We start from the raw sequence: 15,699 nt of genomic DNA on the forward strand, positions 1-15,699 counted from the left end.
ACAGGGTCAGCTTCCTGTTTCTACAGAAAACTGTGTCTGGTGAAATATGTGTAACATAACATTTGAAGCATAATCAAAAAGCTCCCTAACACAGAGTCACCATCTATGTCCTTGAAGTCATCCAAAAACTCACTAAGTCCTTGTTTCAATACTTTTAATCACTCGATAGCCATGGAAACATGTTGATATTTCCTGAAAACACTTGGCATGTTAATTGATTATTAGTAAAAGATTATAAACAACCTTCAACTCAAATAGCTCTAACTACAACCAGTTCACAAAGAGCAACATTTCTCTTAATCTATATAATTTATAAAGATCAAATCAATATTACCTTAGCTATTATCAAAATTCAGATTATGGAATAGGAAGTGTGTGGAGGTTGAGAGGTAGGTGCACTATGGAAAGAGCTGGTTGACTTTTAATAACATATCAATTACACTGGAATAATGGGACAGAATGACTATTTCCATTCACCCAATGAGTTCCAGAACACTGATTGGCTAACATTATTGATATTCTGTCTTATTTACCATTGTTGCACTGAAGTTTTTGTATAGATTTCTAATTCGTGTAGTGATTAACACCTATTACATCTTGTCGCATGCTGCAAGAAGGGCAGGATGAAGAGTCTCCTAATTTAATTGTCTAACACAGTGATTTTTATAATATTAGCTGCTGTTGAGGAACTGCTGGAGTTAAGTGATGAGGGGAACTTAACGATCACACTACACACTATGCTCAGGTCCAACTGAGTCACAATCGGCCCACCTCTTTCATTGCCATGCTTAATCATGCCTGAGCATGGAACACAGCAACACTCCTCAAACAAATTGGACATTGGGGTTCAAATGTGCTTGGGGGTAATCATCTTTCTGCCCACTTTCTTAAAGCCAATCAGCCTCCACTCTAGGTTCTTTAAATTGCACTGCTCATATTTCATTCTTCCTTGTAGACTCAACCATGCGACCCACCTTGTCTCCATCCCCAACTAATGCAAGTCACTCATCCAGCCCTAATTCCTGTCACTGCTATGATGTCCATTGGAATCTAATCGCCAAATAGCATAATTGAATTCAGTATATCAATAAATCATGTTAAATTCCCTCTAAGGATCTCTTCTTATTGAAATACAGTAGGAGGTTAAAGAGTTTAAGTTAATGAGCAATGGTTGCTGGTTAAAATTTTCCATGTTTTACAGTGACTGTAGCTCAACACCGATACAAATCAGTGAAGAATATCAGCAGTTTGTATGCTGCACAACACACAACCCTGCTTTATTTGTCCATTAGTGTAGGTGCCGATTACTTATGTGTGTAAACAACTCTGTAAACTTCCTATAAGGTCTAAAACTAGTGTTGTCAAACTATAGGCTCACCATAATGTTCCCTGGCAGCGAAACAAAATTTACAGTCTCCCTTTGTTTCCGGCTGACCCTCCTTGTCCTTCACAGTGCCCTGAGATTCTAAACCTATAAAACAGGTATTATTTTCCTCAGCTAGTAACGTAACTTGTTGGAATATTTTACACAGATTCTGTGGCAGGTATCGGTCAGAAGGAGTTTGTTAGTGTATGGCCCTAACCTCATCTAAAGGTATCATTGAATCCATGACAGCTGTCTACAGTTACCAAGAAGTAAGGTAGAAACTGAGAAAATTATGGGGAGAACAAAAATATGAAACTGACAAAAGATTCAATGTCAGACTGATGAGTAAGGAAGAAACTTAAAAAAAGACAGAAGGGAAAAGCTTTGAACCCTTAAAAGTCACAAAGGAAAGGCTCGACTTTACAAGAAAAATAAACAATATCAAAGCAGTTTTCACTCTTGATCATTCAAATGTCTGTAGTCTAATTATAGATGTAGAGTATATCAGATGTAGCAATTTACACACATTTTTTCCACATCATTTTCTTTTGTAATGTCAATAAAAAACATGTGGCAGATCCAGACCTTCTTTTGTTAGTCAGACTGGGCAGATGGCGTGAGTAGATGAATGAATGACACAGTGTTCAGAAACTAACTCACTTCAGTTATTTTTTTTTTTTTTAAAGCAAACTGTTCTGATATTCTCCATGTTTAATACTACATCCTACAGACTGGTTAAACTGAAAGACTTAACCTATTTGATAAAACAGACAACTGCATACTTTGTAATTCGCTGATTTAAATCTGCCTCTTTTTTTAGTTGCACCATACCATTTCTGTATTAGGTACTAATATAGGAGAGTGCATTTACACAAGACTCATTTAATGAAATCAATCTGTTGTTTTGCCCAGTGCCACATGCAGAGCTGACTGCGTTCTGCGTATATTTGACCCTGTTATAATTTGTATACATACAGTACATGATATTTATTCCAAGCCTCTATTAGCATCTAGAAGTAGTTTCGATTCAAATTGAGGCCTTTTGAATATAGGAAGTAAAATAAAAATAAGGAAGAAATGACAGGAGGGAGGCTGGGAGCAGAAAAAATAATCAGGGGGTGAGGAAGGGAACAATAAAACCAATCAGGGAATCAAGGAATAAGAGAACTAAAGGAAGTAGAGCTTGATAAAACAGAATCAAGCAGAGAAGGCCGAAAGAAGAAAGAACAAGGCAGGGGAGGGAAATTCAAGGAAAAGAAAGAAGGAGGGAGAAAGAAGGCTAGATATAAACTGAGGGGCTGAGGAGGGATGATCAGGTATTGTGTGATATCCTTGTCTGTTCTTACTAATGACTGGCTAAAATCCCACAATATAATTGGGAATAAAATGGGAATAAAAACGTTTGATTTCCACACATTGAGTGCATTAGTTTATCATCCTGACATTTAACAGTTTCTTGGTTAATAATGCAGCTGTGAGATCAGCCTGAGGACTATAAGTTAACTAATAAGTGCACAACTAATGCCACTGTGTGGTCGACATGAAACCTTAGTGCTTGCTTGTTTTCAACACTTTTGGGGCATGATTATAACAAATAGATGAGCATGATGAACTAATCTTATTTCACTTCAATCCACCCTTAAGACCCTGGCAAAAACACCATGTTAATTTGAAGTGGATAGATTCATACATTGCTGCTTAGGGATATCAAATCCCTTCCCCCATGGGAATCGGTTAGAGGAAGCAATGTTAGATTGACATGAAGTGAAGGCTTTGAAAACTTAGTAGTAAGTAAAGTGTTTGTACTATATTTAACCTTAAAGCAACCTTTGTAGGTGTAGCTCACTTACAACATTGAACTGCTAAATAGACACAGTAAACAAGATCCTGTCAGGATGTCTTTGCAGGAATGACACTTTAAAAGCTTTTTGAAACTGGCGTCGTCATTCCCAGAAAACAGCTGGATATCTTCTTTATTTCCATAGCTGTAGCTAAATAACCTGCGACACGGCTTTGCTGGAGTTACTGTGGCTGGCAGCATTCAATTAAAATGCCTCTGTCTTCTTATGCAATTAACCCAGTTCCTTGGTGAGGCAGGGATCTATGGGGAAGCAATTAAAATCCAAATTCTTCCCAGTATGTGGACTTCATAGGGAAAAAAATCCTTGGACAGCCTAATGTTTGTTTGGTGTGTTGACTTGTGGTTTTCTTTAGATATAAGAAATGTTAAGGGGGGATAAAGGACAGAAGGAAGGACAGCAGAAGCAAAATGAAAAAGAAAGCGGGGATTAAAATAAATGAGAGAGGAAGGAGGGGATAAAATTCAGAGCCAAGCAGAGATGAGTAAGGAAGTAAGAAATGAAGAGAGAAAAAAGAAAGAGGGAAGTAAGACTTGCAAGATCAAGAAAAGGAAGGAAGGAAGAGTGTGTGTGTGTGTGTGTGTGTGTGTGTGTGTCTGGGGGGGGTTAAAAAGGGACGACCAAAGATGGAAGCTTAAGTGAAAAGGATTAAAAAAAAACTGGTGAAAGAATGCAAGGATGAAATGAACTGTCAATAAATACCGATATAAAACTCTATTATTTATCTATTAAGCTTATGATTATAGTCAAGCAGCAACAGAAAGGAAGACTGTCCTTCTGTTTATTTGTTCTCAAGTCAGACTCTGTGAGTTCGTGTGTGAACGCACTATGCACTGACCTTGAATTCCTCCCGCGGGCAACAAACAATCCAAAGTTGTTCTCTTCCTCCCACGGATGAATGTTGCAAGGTGACGTTTGTGTGTGTGCTTGTCTGTGTGTGTGTGTGTGTGTGTATCTGTGTGTGTGTGCGTGTGCGTGCACGTGTGTGTCCTCCACCTCATCCGTTCACTTTTTCACCTGCAGGAAAACAATGCGGAGAGACAGGGAGCAGGATGGGATGAGAAATGGCACTGATCTTGGACATTTGTGTGGCTTCTAATCCTGTTTATTTAGAAGAAAAGAGACGAGTGGCCCTAGAAACCTATAGCCGAGGTCTGGAGTTTGCTCTGTTGTTTTGGGGGCCAGCATAATTTTGAAACCTGCCTCTATATTTGCTGCTTGTTTCTGGATTTATTATATCTAGTAAGATACATGACAAGATTTCTTTATGACTGGTGTTTTGTTTTTAGACAATTTATTTGTTACATTTTAGGGGGGAAATGCATAAAATAAGCATAGCGTCATCACAATTTTAAAAATCAATGTTCCCAACACAACTGCTACGATCATGAGGCTCACCTTTCTAATCTTTAAAGAGTGGCTCTAATAATGATCAGATCAGGATCTAAGCACACACAGTCTATCAAAATTAATTCATAAGAAAATCAGATACCTGTAAAATGTGAACTGTGTTTAAACTACCTCTTTAAGTTTTATTAAGACATTGACCTAAGACTGGACCTTTCTACGATCTTTGCATAGTGGCTGCCTTAAAGTGTTTTTACTTGAGCTATCAATTAAAAACAGTTCAACTGGTCTAATAATAAGGTTTGTTGTGGATTACTCAAAAAGTAATGCATTCCACATTATCCATTCCTTTTTTTAAATTTATGGGTCATGTTGCTTATTTAGTCTTTGAAGTAATAATACTTGTGTTACTCCACAACACACCCTGAGATGTTACATAATTACCAGTTAAATTTAGACTACTGCTCCAAACACTGGCACAGATCTCTATCCTAATGAGGAAACAAGGTCTTTCTATTAGTGTTTGAGCGCTCTAACACACTGACAGCAAAGTTGGTGAAATCCAGGTCAAGGAACACTTCACAGAAAAGTCTTGCCAGCTGTAGCAACCTTTGACTGCTTGGCTGGGGTCGGCATATACTTGTGTTTTTTACTAGTTTATGCTGGTATTTTGTCGTTGCAGAATCAGAGGGAGATCTGATTTTATGTACGTAGAAGTACAGTTTGGGTTCAGATTGCATTTTACCTTTTTATGCTTTGTAAGCTTGTACATTGCTTTACCATTTTCCCCTTCCTTCACACAAACTTTCCATCTGCAAAGACTGCATATAATTAAAGAACGCGTGTTTTGAAATGCTTTGTTATGCACTGCATTGTTTCTTTGCTGAAAAATGTGAAGTTGTTTTGGTATAGCTTAGATCTTTCTAATGAAGATAGTGTTTACTGATCGCTTATCATTGACTGGAAATCAGTGTGGTTTATTATTTAAAACTCACACACACACACACACACACACACACACACATTTTAGCTTATCACTTTTCTCATTTTACCTGACTACGTCATGCCTGAACTTAGAGTTGCACTGCTGGGTAGTAACATGTGTGGGTATAGTTTCAATTCCAGGTTCACACCATAGGCACAGTTTTCTTCTAACCTTGAACCTACTGTTGTTCCCTACTGTGTGGCCCCATCATACAGCCTTGGGTCAACATGGTAATAAAGGACGCTTCTTTGCGACATGCTGACTTTGCAAATCACTTCAACATGTTTTCCAGGCAGGTGCCCGCGGCGTACATCACTCAGCCACCAGCCAGCTTCTCTTGGAGCTAAGTGCTGTGCCAATTATTGCATGACACCACCATCCATATCTGTTCTCATGGAAATTCATAATTTATGACACATCCTCATTTCTGCCTCCAGGGACCTGAATGCTATTATCCTGCCAAAGTGAGATCTGATTGGGCAGCTGCTATCTCAGTTGCTTCTTTGAAGTCTCATTTCTTCAAGTGCCCTTCTAAAGTCACTATAATGTATCATTGTCCAGCAGATATCCAGCGAGCCGCATAAACACCACGTATTGACTCTGAGTGGAAACTGTAAATCTTTGGCTGAAACCTTTAGAGTTGTCGGGTTAATGCTCTAATATTTAAATCCATATCTATCTGAACACAAAAAATCATCCCAGTTGTCAGAAGACACTCCCAAACAGACTGAATAACTACTTCAGTGCATTAATTTTAACATAAACACTCTGCCTGTAATTAGATATAAAGTTCACAAACATCTAAATGATGAATGCAGTAGAAAATGACTAACACTCAAAACACAAACACAGCCTGTTAGCTTTAAATCATAGTAGGTTTGTTCTGTTTGCCATTTGGTTCATCTTTCTAACATTTCTGTACTGTTAGCTTAACTTTTCCACCTTTAACCTTAGCTTGACTGTTTTAAACGTTAAAACTAACTTTAGCCTAATGGTTTCAACCTAAAAATAATAATATTTATTTCGGGGTTTTTTTTAAAGAAAGAAAAAAAAACACCACGAGTTTAAATTTAAACCTCGGTCCATTTTTATGACATGTGCTTATGGGCAGAAATCTGTGCCATCAGAAACTGAATTTGAATAAGTTCAATTTGAATTTGAATTGCTCAGATTGAATCTGAATTGTAACTTGAATAAATGCTTTTGAAAACTGAATTTGAATAAGTTAAATTTGAATTTGAATTGCTCAGATTGAATCTGAATTGTAACTTGAATAAATGCTTTTGAAAACTGAATTTGAATTAGTCTAATTTGAAATTGAATTTATGGTTTGAAAATGATCATCACTAAATTGAAATTAGTTTCTGTTATTTCTGTTATTTCATTTTCTGTTATTTCTGTTATTATTCTGAAATTAGTTGCTTTTTCTGAAAACAGTTTCTGATGGCACAGATTTCTGCCCATATGTGCTGTAGAACATTAGTAACATTTTATGAACTTTTTGTGCGCTACAAGTTTGTAATGATTTACTCCTTTAATAATATTTGGGGGGTCATTTCAAATATTTTATAGAATGGATTTATTGTAAAGTATTCTTCCACTAAATGTGTCACGATTTATTGATTATTTTCAACTTATGGGATGTAGCTTGGCTATTCTTTTATTCTAGTATTATTATTTGCCAAGATTTTATATGAAATAATGTACCATTAGCCCGGCTTTTACACATATCACCCAGTAATGGCTTATATCCTCAGACATAACAACCAAAAACTCTACTTACATTCCTGAGTTATAAATATGTTATTAAAATCTATCATACAGTGATCATTATGCCTCCTGGCTGACTACAGTTTTTTTCAGCCGGCACAAAATGAAAGGTTAACAAGGGACGTTACATATTTCAATACATCCCTGATTAACATGAGTCAGCTAATGAATCATTCCTGCAAACCTTGTAGGTTGAATAGTTTTTGAATGTGCTTTACATTTTCTGCCTTGTAGAATACCAGTGAGTGATATTACCAGAGAATGTTATTAAGAACTCTTTGTTCTTTGGAAAAAGGCAGTGAAAAGATAATAACATTGCAATTTGTTATGAGTTGTCCTTGTGTAATTGTTTCCCTCATGAAAAAAAGACTTCATTGTTGTATGATTCATATAACACCAGTCACATCAAGCTGTCACAGAAGCTGCACAGTCCACCTTTACTCAAGTTTGAAAAACACAGGCAATTTGAATTTAGTTTGTGCTACCTGAGAATCGAACTGACAGTCTTAATCTTGTGCACTGACACTTATTTAAGAACTTAAGTTTTGCTTTTCCTTGTCTGCCCTTGTTGTTGCTCTATTCAACTGCACACAATAACACCACAATCATCACACCTGTCAAACCCAATACTTCACAATAAGTCTCCAATTGTAAATGAAATGTGTCTATATTCCAGATGGCTGATGAAAAATCATCTGAACTATAAAATTATGGATTTTAACTAAAGCACACAGCTCAGAAAGTTTCAAACAAAAATCCACACACACAAAAAAATTTATGTTCATTAAAGAATTTTTATATATTATAATATATTAAAAATTTTCCTCTCGCAGTGAGAGGCGGTCTTTATCCTTCAATTCGGTGGATTTTTTTTTTATGTGTGTGGATTTTTGTTTGAGGAAGACGACAAAGCGGACAAAAAAAAGGATTGAAGGATAAAGACCGCCTCTCACTGCGAGAGGAAAAATTTTAATATATTATAATATATAAAAATTCTCCTCTCGCAGTGAGAGGCGGTCTTTATCCTTCAATTCGCGTCGTCTACCAGAGCTTGAAGGTCATACACTGTGTCTTTGCTTTTCCTGCGACTGCTTTCTACTGGACAGAGATCTCAGATCTTTTTTTTGTCCGCTTTGTCGTCTTCCTCCCTCCACTATTGCCTTCACCCACACCCACATTTTCTTGAGTTCTTTTCTCAGCCTTTTGTATTTCTTAAGCTTCTCGTGTTCCTTCTTCCTGATGTCGCTATCAGTCGGTATAGCTACATCTATCACTACAGACGTCTTCCTCTACTTGTCCACCACTACTGTGTCCGGTTTAATGGCCATCACCAGTTTATCTGTCTGTATCTGGAAGTTCCAAGGGATCTTAGTTTGGTCATTCTCAACTACCCTAGACATCTCCCATTTTGATGTGCCTGTACACTATGTCAGCCACTTGGTTATGGCGTTCCATCTATGCCTTGCCTGCTATCATCTTGTACCCTGCTGTTATGTGCTGGATTGTCTCAGGGGCATCTTTACACAGCCTGCACCCAGGGTCTTGCCTGGTGTGATAGACCCCAGCCTCTATCAATCTTGTGCTGAGAGCTTGTTCCTGTGCTGCCATGATTAGTGCCTCTGCGCTGTCTTTCAGTCCACCTTTGTCCAGCCACTGGTAGGATTTCTGGATGCCAGCCACTCCCTCTGCAACGGGGACAGGGCCTTTCCTTGGTAGATCCCACACTTGATGGTAAATTGTACAATTAGCTTAAAGCTGGCATTTGGTATTGTTTGCCACGTCTCATTGAGTTCCTGATGAAAGCTTTTAGGGTCCTGTGATCTTGTATACACTGAATAGAAGTGGACTACTGGAACAAGAAGGCTTAAATGAGGAAGAGTTGAGAACAGGAATATATATCATATTTTCCAGTCTATTGCTCTGTCATTGAACTACCTTTTTGGAGCCACTTCTTTTTAGGAGATAGTTCTTCAACTTTATTAGGAAAAAAGTTGACTAAGAATGCCACAAAGCAATGCCACAATTCTTTTTCTCCTCACACATTTAGGTTATTAACAAACTTTTAAGTTGCACTTTATAAACTTTGGTTATTTTGCGTCAGAGCATATCTCCTAATTGCAGTTTGCCTCTTTGATATTTAACCCTATTCTTTTATTTAGAATTATTAACCATATAGCTTATAGACCTTATAGACCAGTTGTGATGTAATGCTTAATACACTTCAAACACATCTCTGCATTTCTAAGCCAAATATCTTTTATATCACTACAGCTTGAAGAACTTGATAAAATAAATTGTACAAATGAGGATGGAGGTTTAAAGATAAAGATCTAATGTAGTGCTCTCCTGCTTTTTGGGTAAATGAGGAGACCTACAAGAAAAAAAATGCATGTTAATATTTCATATGGAAAGCTAATTACTTGTTACATCCTGCAGCGGGTGGAGGTGTTCTTAAGGCACTGTTGGATGATCTCATTAGTACTTTAAAGCCTACTAAGGCTTCCACAGTCAATTTGCTAAATGCTAGCAAGTTATAGTCTTAATAAACCAGCATGCACTTGTCCAGCTCAATGCTCGAGAACACGGCAGTCATTTTTACAGTTTATATTTTCTCGTTCTGCTCACTGTGACGTTATAATCTAACACAATCTAACAGACCACACTGTGGCTGCGACATTCTGCCCTCATGTGTAAAGAAACTAATCCCGGCCTCTGACGTCGAAATATATCTGTGAATGCGCTGAAACAAAGCTGCTACAATGGGCAACCTTCCAAGACTGTGACTGGACATGGTAAAACATCTGTGAAAGGTTTAATCCCTCAGAAATGAAAAGAACAAGGAAAAAAAATCTAAAGCAAAGATTTAAAATGAAATAGAAACAGACCGCTGCCCCTTTTGATTATTAAGCATGAATCCTACTTATGTACTGCCTTTCTGGATATTTCCTGATCAAAGGTAAATTTCCCAAACTCCTGCCATAGAGAGATCTTAATACTTGTCTACAGAGCCAGCAATGGATATTTTAATGACGCATGCAGAGTTTAATGTGATTGTTCTGCTTGTCAGCATTACCTGAGAAAAAGCCTGTGGACTCATTTAGATCCTGCATACCACAGATCTGTGCAAAGTGCTTATGAGTGTACAGACAGATCTCAGGGATGCAAGCTTTTCCTAATGCCTTTACTGAGATTTTTTTCTTATTATAAGTCTAAGCTGAGATATTTTGGCACGTTGTGTCATAAGCTTAAGGCTGGAAAGAACTTGATTTGCAATTCTTGATCTGGACCAATAGCCAAGTCTTTCCTTAATGCTAGTGGTGGTGTCCTTATGGGTCAGAGTCTATTACAAACGAGGACCTTTCCTCACCCAGCTCTCCCTCTTTCACTGAAGAGGAAATACAAATGTCTTGTGTTGGGTAAACAAAAATCAGCCCAGTTGTTTCCTTCTCTTCTGTGATCTATTGCTGCCATGAAATGACACAGAATAAGGAGTCACAAGAAACTCCAGTCACAATGGACAGTGGAAAAAACCACTGCAAAATAAAGAGCGTGAAAAGGAAAGAAACAGATTTTTTCAGGATGACTGTGAGCTGAGGTCAAAGAACCCATTTAAATGGCTTCACTGCACAGAAAAACACCTCAGTTTTCTTTGCAACCTAGAATGGCAGCTATGTCATCCAAAGCAGCGATTAGATTCAGTTAGCATTTCTGATATCACACAATAAGGGATCACTCAGAATAAATATGTAAATATTTAAATAAATGTGCATGACAGCAGAGCTCTGTTGTGAAATATATGCTGTAAATTTTATCATATGTGACAGCTTATATCAGCATGATGTGGTTTCCCATAATACTGCTGAGATTAAGTGATACGGTGCCATCAGTTTATCTCATTGGCAACTTCTGACTATCAATTGTGCTGTGGCAAAAATGCAGCAGTTATCCTTCTTTGCCCAATCCAGTTACAGCACACTGACATAAGAGAAACAACTAGAAACATACTAGAGATACGACAGTAATGAGAGACAAGGAAAAAGTGACACCTTACATGATGAATGCGCTCTTTTTACTTCTTTCACAAGCTTTTATGATTGAAGCTATAGATGTGCCTATAGCTCACAGCATCAGCTGAATATATGATACTATGGATACAGCAGCTTGCTGCTCCTTTTCCTCTGCCTTTATTTAGGCTTAGTTTCACAGAAATTCAGCATTTAGTCAACTAAATGCTGAAAACTGTAGTAGCTGCCAGCTGAATACTAACAGTATAAAATTTGACAATATTTAATTCATTGTTTCTTCTTCTTCTTCTTCTTCTTCTTCTTCTTCTTATTATTATTATTATGCTATCACCTTCTATTAAAAAAAAAAGAATTTAATCTGGAGAACATATCATGTAAAAAACTTCAGTACTAACTTCCTAGACAATACACAGCAGCACATCATTAATCTAACACTCAACAATGCCAGTTCGCTGCACACACACAAACCCTGCATTAGCTGGTGTTACATCCAGTGTAAGCTGATGTGTCAAAGTACGTCTCAATGAGCTTTGGCAGAAACAGCATCTGCTGCATATTTCTAATTCGGCTTTCTATGGATTAGAGGAATACACTGTATTGCATGGTAACACAAAATACTTTGAATTAATGCAAAGTATTAAGAAATAATCTTGAGTGATCTGATTATAGTTCTTCGTACTGTTTACTGCATTTCATTTCAAATGAATGAGCTTTACTATGATAAAGGTTGGTTGAAAAGGGATCATGTCACCCAGATTACAAACCTGTTAATGTAGCTGTATTACTTATTATGTCATTTAAAGGAAAATGGTCTGCACACTACTAATAAACCTTTAAATTACAGGGAATCTTGAACCAAACAATACTGTCCAATGAATCTGTACTCGGCTTTCATTTGTTCTTTCAATGAAACTGTCCTCCTCTTTGTTGTTTTCTGCAATCTTTTGTTTGACCCGTCGTTATGTTTGAAGCAAAGTAACCTCTAGCAGCTCTGTGCATAAATGAAAGTCTTTCAAACAGGTTCAATGAAAAAAGCATGATCTTTGATCTTGATGCCAATAATTATCATACAATGTAAATTTTTACTGATGGCTACCAGAAAAACTTGGTAATAAATGGTTTAATAGCATTTTCTTGATTTTTGTTATCAAGCTTGCCTCCTTTAAAAACCCTGAAAAAATGTAGTCAGGCTAGACCAAAATATTTCCAGATACATATTTGCTTAAGCATAAGCAAAACAGCAGCAGTTTTAAACTTCACTCTTTGCTTATGTTAGCTTGATGAATGCAATGCTGTGAAGCGAAACCCAACCAATAAAAAAGTGTTTCTTCATTTCCCTTTGGCAGTCTTGGGTTTGTGTGTCTTTACATAAATGTATGTGGGAGAGTCTAACAATGTGATGAACAATGTTACATCTTAAAGCGTATGCACCCACAAGAAAAGAGTACAGCCAAAAACCATTTTATGTCTGTGAGCCTTTCTCTGCCCTCATTATTGAGACATCAGGGATCCATATGCCTCGCACACACTTCCAAATCCACCCGAAATACAGAGACACATGCATGGGCATAATTCATTCTCCCAGCAAAACAAAATCAATCATCATATTGGTTTTAGACGGCTGTTTGTGACTATCTCTGCACGTGAGGTTTGAGTCACGTGCCTGATCCTTCCCATTAAGCTAATTCAAGGCTTTACTCAGGGGCTACCTTTAAATCCTAAGCTTAAGAATAATATGTAGTGCAAAGAAGCCATGGGCGGTGAATCCACTTTGTGACACCACAAAAAATGCTTTCCTGGGCTGTGCCAGCATCTTAACTAGGCCACTGTTTACTCGCCTACCCTGGCAATAAGCGTTGCCAGTACCCCGGCAGCCACCTGTTTATGTCCATAGGTGGCTGTGGATCGGGGAAAGTGCTGCCTTCTGCTTTTCCTGGTCAGAAGTCAACAGCCTGCCATCACACTTAATCCATCCTGCAGAAAATTCTAAAATCCACTAGTAGTCTTTCTAAGGGCGGTATGACAGCACAGCTTCATCTCCAATATTTCAATTGTTTTGAGGAACCATCATATCTGAAGTCCCCCCCCCCCTCCCAAATGCTGCAGGTGAATAACTGCTCATTCTTCTCTTTTCTTTGCTCTTTTAACTCGGCTCTTCCTTCAGGCAACCCAAATTGAGCCAAGCTTGGCAGTCAGAGAAGCAATTTGTTAAAGGACTGTGGAGTGCACTTGTCTAATGTTTCATTAAATTATCCCTATTCACCCGCCTCTAGCCTGTAGTAAAGCCTCTTATGGCGGCATTGGGATTTCGAGCAGCAGGACTGAGGTCAGCTGCAATCTGATATTTCTTTCCGTGGATGGAGAATGTTACGGAGTAACTCCAGCTGGGGTTCCAAGGGTCAGTGCTTTGTTTTTCCATCATATGTGACACTGTGTCCCTCCAGCTGCTCAACAGAGGCTAACACAGACAATTAGGGAGCCGATAGCTACATGAGCTACACCATGTGCTTGTCTGTTGTTTCACACATTAGTGTTTTGCTGCACATAATTATGTCATGGTTGTTATTAGGTTCCTTGTGCTAAGTAGCTTATTAGTTTAGGTCCATATACACAGCTACTCTTAGAGACAATCAGATTCAAACTGAATTGTTTTGTTTCCCTAGACCAGAAATACAAGGTAGCCCTATTAAAGAAGTTAACGCAAACCACTGCCCTGCACTTCTTGCATTTCATGTCATGCAGCATATTATTTCCTTTCCTCAGTTGTGTACAGTTGTCAGCTTCTTGGCTTATTCCCTTGAGGCAGAGCATCTGCCTCAAGGGAATAAGCATCTGTAAAGGTTGGAAATCTGCTATGGCTAATGTAGCTACAGTGTCCCAAGGCAGCTGTTAGCTTTTGCTGTGGTTTGCTTATCAGCAACAGAAACATGCTTTGATAAAGCCTGAAGCAAAATAGCACCTGAGAGAGAAAAAGCACAAAGGCTCCTTTACTGTACACCTACCACATGTTTAATCTATAGCAGAACTGTACTGCTAACCAGGGCTGATGTGGGACATTTTTTGGAGAACAATCTCCAAATTTTATTGCTGAATAAAAGACTAAATGTGTGCATAATTCTAGCTTTAATGCCAGCATGCAGCACTATGCCCTAATTCAGTGCGTCAGGAATAATACAGTACAATGCAGTTATAATAGGTTCTCTCATTTGAAACTAGCTTGCAATGGAATGCAATTCATCCAATACAGGATTCTGCTCCTGGTGTGTTTTCTCTGTTACTGTATTTCAAATTTGTAACCCCTGCGTGTTAAATCTAGGTTAAGTCCCATGCTCTCTGACACGCTTTCTATGTGTACAATACTTGTTAGCCTATCTCAGTAGTGCTTAGCTAATCAGTTAATTTACTTTAACACTAAGAAGCTCAGGTACATTTCACTACCATCCTAAACTGTTCATAACCAGGAGTGCAGCAGGTACTTAACACACCCACACCACAATTTCTTTGTCCTTTACTAAGCACAACCACATAATGCTTCTTAAATATCCACATTTTCAAGGAAGCCCAAAGACAGAGAATCCCGTACACCAGAAACTGGAATGAACACACTGCAGTAAGAACATATTGGCTCTGCAACCTTGGATCTCAGCTGGCATGACCTGAATAACAATCTGCCATGAGCAGGAAACCCTGCTGATCTATTCCATATGTTGAGAAGGTAACAATATTATATCACTGACACTAAATGCACAATAAATTTTAGTTGTACCATGTAGCTTTGCCCCTTAGGAGGCGAGCAAGAAACTGGCACTAACTAAGTGAACATGGTCTGCTCATATTTAAGAATCATATAAGTAGTTAGTTATATTCTTCAGAGGCTCTGTAGTCTAGTCATTTACACATTTTCTTAACAAGCAAAACCCCTGGTCTGACATTAAGAAAACACACATCACTTTGGGGTTATGTCATGAACGGCATCTGGTGTAAAAATCTACCAAATCAAACATTTAGAGCTACTTTCTTTGTTGATCCAGTGGAATAAGGGAGTAGCTGAAATTATTCTATATAGGTATATACTTCATTTTCATATCTGGCTATGGCTGTATCGATAAGTCTGGTGTGTAGGAGGGTCATTCTTACTATTCGGTGCCATTTGAGTCCTAATGACATAATATGGTATATTTAGTGTAAAACTTGTCTAATGCTTATTTCTAAACCATTTTCTTGTATGTTTAACCCCCCTCTACCATAGAACACATTGATATATACACAGGATAAATACATTAAAAGTACATTACTTTTATTTTAGCACAAGTCACTAAAGTACTATGTCCCCAGTCATGCTTGCTC

General features: G+C 37.9%; 1 protein-coding gene across 2 annotated transcripts in view; it reads right to left on the minus strand.

The window, feature by feature from the left end:
* LOC102202217 (leucine-rich repeat and fibronectin type-III domain-containing protein 2) overlaps nucleotides 1–15,699 on the minus strand; it is a 132,394-nt gene that overhangs the window by 76,064 nt on the left and 40,631 nt on the right. Inside the window, exon 1 of one of the 2 annotated variants that reach the window (XM_005738765.1) lies at nucleotides 4,064–4,115. The exons of the other annotated variant lie outside the window; for it this stretch is intronic. The gene's annotated coding sequence lies outside the window, so the exon portion shown is untranslated. Of the gene's footprint in view, nucleotides 1–4,063; nucleotides 4,116–15,699 lie in introns of those variants that run through there. 2 annotated transcript variants of the gene reach the window in all.

This window comes from Pundamilia nyererei, unplaced genomic scaffold (assembly GCF_000239375.1).
Source record: "Pundamilia nyererei isolate P.nyererei 1_Seehausen unplaced genomic scaffold, PunNye1.0 scaffold00086, whole genome shotgun sequence".
Taxonomy (NCBI): Eukaryota; Metazoa; Chordata; class Actinopteri; order Cichliformes; family Cichlidae; genus Pundamilia; species Pundamilia nyererei.